Genomic DNA, 5,512 nt, shown 5'->3' with positions numbered 1-5,512 from the left:
AATGCCTTCTGGAATAGTTAACCCTATACTACTCAGTTCTTGATCAGCATTGCTAACTTCAGATTCCTAGAATCTATGCAGGATGTAGGAAGATTCAAACTTGAGGTGATATTTCTCCTCATTCCCTACAAGGTCTCTTCCATCAATTAATGCCACTTGTATTTATTTTTTGCTGTGAAAGGATGTTATGAGCAGTGCTTCAGTCTCTGTAAGGACATGAGTCCATTTTTCTCCCTAGAATTGCTGGCTATTCTGATAATTTAGGTCTACATCTTCTTGGACTAGCTTCCTACAATCATCTGTTTCCTTTTTCAAGCACAATGTCAAGGCCCAAGGCCAGAAATGCATGGCCATAAGCCAAGAACAGAATTAGTCTATAGGCTAGAGCAGCAGTTGTTGCTGATGGAAGGCGTGTGTGGGTGTGAGTGTGTGTGTATTTGTGCATATTAAGGACACCTGCTTATAAGTCTCTGGAGAAAAGAATTTTTTCTCATAATTGTCAAGCTCTACTTCCCCTCTGTTGCACTTTGTTGATTATAAAATATTTGTTCTGAATGATAATTATCTGGCATGGGGTGGGGGGAAGTGTAGCAATCTAATAAAGAAATATGTCATTATGCTCATAGTTAATCCATTTAAACTTGTTTATTTAGCAATGGGAGCTTCCAAATATTTTTGGGTATTAACATGTCATGCTTAGACGTAATTAAGTCTTTTCGTTTTAATTTACTTACATCATGTCTGCTATCTTCAAAAGAAATATCACTTGGTCTACCACTCAGCATGGAAAAGTGGATTTAAAAAATAAATAATTTGTTCTGAAATTTGCCCATAAAATGTTTACAAAATGGAATAATTTTTAAACTATCGATAAATAATATATGTATATATCTGATACATATGTATACATATATAATATTTTTTCTCCAAATAATGATCCTAAACTGAATCAAAGTTTCAAGATCTACAAGATTCTTGATGACAACAATAACAACAACAAAAAATAAATCAAAACAAAGTCTCATAAGATAGGCAGGACAAAGTCAAATTGTTGTGAAATGTATGCTACATGGGTCATCTCTTTTGGGACCATGAGATCAGTTTTTTGCAAGATAAAATAGCTTGAATCAGGCATTTTTAATTAGAATAGTTTACAACATAATCCCATTACTCTAATTAAAGAACTGAACATAGTATTTTTACGCACTCCTTGATAACTTTAAAAATAGATATCAACATTCATACTTAAAATTCCACATTAAAACAAAAATCCTGAGATCCAATAGATTAACATGAGTTATTATAAGAAGAAACTTCTGAAATATTGGTTGCTCCTTGTTATTGCACTGTGCAACACTTTCAAGGGTCATGAGAAGACACCCAAGATTTAGAACATTTCTTTGACTGAATTACTTCCTTGTAATTTACCACAAATCCTTCAATTAAGACAAAAAGCCTTGAATTATTGCAATAATAATCTGAATCTTTGACTCTGTTTATGCTGTTGCTTCAAAGAAATCAATGCTATCCTGTGAAAATCATTGAAGGAGAGAGCAATAAATACACTATACTATTTTTGAGACTAAGTCTTTAATAATCAACCACAAATAATTCCCAGTTCAGAAACCAGCTTTTCTAGAATAAAAAGAATCCACTTTAAAATATATTTTTAAGTGTATCTTTCATTCTCAAAAAACAGAAAATATGTGAGTCCATAGCTATTGCTCTAGGTTCTGCAATGCTCCTTCAACATTCCTTCTGGGGATTTAAATGGATTTAATTTTTAATGGAATGAAATTTAATAAAACTGTCCCTCATTGCAAAACACCAGTGATTGGAATAGCTACTATAACACAAGCTTTCTACTTTTCATCCAACTTTTCATTACTAAAGGATTTGATTGTAGTACTTTTTTCAAGCCACCCCTTTCATCCTTAAATATTAACTTTATTTCAACTGTCCTTCTAACATCTTGCCCAGCCCTTTCTTGCTTCTAACCTTAGCAGCCCAGTTTAAAAAAAAAAGTAACAAGTAGGTTCTCCATGTTCAGGAAAGTGTACCAAGTTGTGGATTTCTTCAGAGGACAATTTGAGTTATTAACTTCCAGGACTGGAATAACAGTCCAAACTCTCACCTCCTTGGTAATATCCCCATCAGATTGTGTACATCATCTAGTTAATCTAATTCCAAGGAATCTATCATCTTTCATAGCTGACCATTTTGTTCTGAATAGTACTAATGTGACTCATTTGTGTCCTCCTCTTTGCAACCCCATGGACTCTAGCCTGCCAGGCTCCTCTGTCCATGAAATTCTCCAGGCAAGAACACTGGAGTGGGTAGCCATTCCCTTCTCCAGGGGATCTTCCCGATTCAAGGATGGCACTGGGTCTCCAGCATTGTAGGCAGATTCTTTATCATCTGAGCCACCAGGGAAGCCCAGTGTGAAGCCTTTGAAAGTGACTATTCAAAGGAATGCCTGGATGTACATAAAGAAGTCTATTCTGTCATTTTTGAGACAGCATTTAACATTTTTGAACAAAAAATGCCTTCCCCTTTCTGCATTAAGGTTTTGGCACATTGTTCAAGTCCATTCCCTCACCCTTTCTTATCTGGGTATAGTCCAATTTGCTAATGTTCCTCTTACAATGAGGCTTCCAGAACAGAGTAAGTTTCAGACAGTCTAATCAGTGAAAACTAAATAAAAATCCTAATCTTGTGGTTTTACTCCTTAACATGGAATTTGGGGTTTTTTTTTTGGGGGGGGCGATATCAAATTGTTGTTTTATTTTCAATTTATAGCTAAAATCTATGGACTTTTTCATTTGATAAGTTACCAAGCTGGTCTCCTTTTTAGACCTGTGTGAAGAAATTCTCCTTGTTTTCTTTTGCACTAAAATTAACTTCTTTGACTGTCCAGCAGTTAAGACTCTGCACTTCCACTACAAGGAGCATGGGTTCACCCCTGGTCAGGTAACTAAGATCCCACAGGCCTTACAGTGTGGCCAAAAGAAAATAAAAAAGAAAAATAGAATCAGAAAATTACTTAAATAGCCACAATTCCACTAATCTAAGTGTACCAAATCAATCATTTAAAATTTTCTCTTATATCTTTCCTTATGCTTAGTAATACTCCAATTATATGTACCACTTTGTTATTTCATTTTACATTATGTCATAAGTATGTTTACATATTTCTACATGAATTCCAAATTTTTCATCCTATTTAAATCTTCTGCAAATTTTCCATCAAGTTAATATACCACGATGTCATTAGACATTTCCAGTATTATTATTATAAATAATCCAAAAAAAAATCCTACTTATTTCATAGGATTATAAGGTTAGATGAACTCTTCTATGAATCTATAGTACTATTGCCAAACTGCTTTCAAAATGGAAGGATAGGACTTCTCTGGCAGTCCAGTGGTTAAGACTCTGCACCTTTACTGCAGGGGCAGAGGTTTGATCCCTGTTGGGGAAGTTCTGCGCACCAAAGAATGTAGTCAGAAACAAAAAGGAGATGCAGATGCTAGGCTTCCCCTGACTCTGCAGGAATGACAATCCCTAGGACTGCCTTCTAAGCATACAAGGATATCTTTGTTTCCCTCAAATTAATGGATGTGTATTATAGATTTGGGGCCTTCCCAGGTGGCTCAGTGGTAAAAAAAAAAAAATCTGTCTGCCAATGCAGGAGACGCAGTTTCCATCCTTGGGTCCAGAAGATCCCCTGGAGAAGGAAATGGCAACCCACCCCAGTGTTCTTGCTTGGGATAATCCTATAGACAGAGGAGCCTGGCAGACTACATCCATGGGCTCTCAAAGAGTTGGACACAACTGAGTGACTGAGCATGCACACATGCATTATAGGTGTATATTATAGGTTTAGCCTCTTAATTAGAAAATGAAGAGCCATTACTATCCTTTTATACTTTATGCCAAATTCCCTAGCAGTACTATGCAAGCATCTTTTTATAATCTGACTCCACCTTACCTTTCCAACCCTCCCCTCTTCCTCTAGATGGAGTTAATAACCTCTATCTGTGCATTCCAATAGCCAGTGTCTGAGTAAGATATACAGCTCATCACATTGTTTCATAATGGAAGTCTATCTACATCTTTGTCTTTCACCTAGACTGTGAGATTTTCAAGGGAAGGATGAGGATGAGGTCTTCATTTTTCTATTACCAGTACCTACAAGTATACTGGTACAACAGACTGGAACAACAGACTGGTTCCAAATAGGAAAAGGAGTATGTCAAGGCTGTATATTGTCACCCTGCTCATTTAACTTATATGCAGAGTACATCATGAGAAACGCTGGGCTGGAGGAAGCACAAGCTGGAATCAAGATTGCCAGGAGGAATATCAATAACCTCAGATGTGCAGATGACACCACCCTTATGGCAGAAAGTGAAGAAGAACTAAAGAGCCTCTTAATGAAAGTGAAAGAGGAGAGTGAAAAAGTTGGCTTAAAGCTCAACATTCAGAAAACTAATATCATGGCATCTGGTCCCATCACTTCATGGCAAATAGATGGGGAAACCGTGGAAACAGTAGCTGACTTTGTTTTTCTGGGCTCCAGAATCACTGCAGATGGTGATTGCAGCCATGAAATTAAAAGACACTTAAACTCTGGTTTTCTGGTAAGCAGGCTGAGCTGACCCCTAAAAATGGTGCGCTATTCACTCGACCCAGAAAACCCCACAAAATCATGCAAATCAAAAGGTTCCAATCTTCGTGTTCACTTTAAGAACACTCGTGAAACTGCCCAGGCCATAAAGGGTATGCATATCCGAGAAGCCACCAAATGTCTGAAGGATGTCACTTTAAAGAAGCAGTGTGTGCCATACCATCGTTACAATGGTGGAGTTGGTAGGTGTGCACAGGCCAAACAGTGGGGCTGGACACAGGGTCGGTGGCCCAAAAAGAGTGCTGAATTTTTACTACACATGCTCAAAAGTGCAGAGAGTAATGCTGAACTTAAGGGCTTAGATGTAGATTCTCTGGTCATTGAGCACATCCAAGTGAACAAAGCCCCCAAGATGCGGCGCAGGACTTAGAGAGCTCACGGTCGGATCAAACCCTACACGAGCTCTCCCTGCCACACTGAGATGATCCTTACTGAAAAACAACAGATTGTTCCTAAACCAGAAGAGGAGGTTGCACAGAAGAAAAAGATATCCCAGAAGAAACTGAAGAAACAAAAACTTATGGCCTGGGAATAAATGCCACAGAAAATAAATGCAAATAAAAGTAAAAATAAATAAATAAATAAAAGACATTTACTCCTTGGAAGGAAAGTTATGACCAACCTAGACAGCATATTAAAAAGCACAGACATTACTTTGCCAGCAAAGGTCCGTCTAGTCAAGGCTATGGTTTTTCCAGTGGTCATGTATGGATATGAGAGTTGGACTGTAAAGAAAGCTGAGCACCAAAGAATTGATGCTTTTGAACTGTGGTGTTGGAGAAGACTCTTGAGAGTCCCTTGGACTGCAGGGAGATCCAACCA

The 5,512-nt window shown here is 37.6% G+C and overlaps 1 pseudogene; it reads left to right on the top strand.

Moving 5' to 3' along the window:
- The first annotated feature begins 4,670 nt into the window (after positions 1-4,670).
- On the top strand, positions 4,671-5,241 carry LOC139039610 (large ribosomal subunit protein uL22-like; annotated as a pseudogene).
- Positions 5,242-5,512: the final 271 nt, after the last annotated feature.

Source organism: Odocoileus virginianus, chromosome 19 (genome assembly GCF_023699985.2).
Source record: "Odocoileus virginianus isolate 20LAN1187 ecotype Illinois chromosome 19, Ovbor_1.2, whole genome shotgun sequence".
Taxonomy (NCBI): Eukaryota; Metazoa; Chordata; class Mammalia; order Artiodactyla; family Cervidae; genus Odocoileus; species Odocoileus virginianus.
Note: the sequence above shows the minus strand (reverse complement) of the source record. Positions and strands in the feature narration are given on the sequence as shown.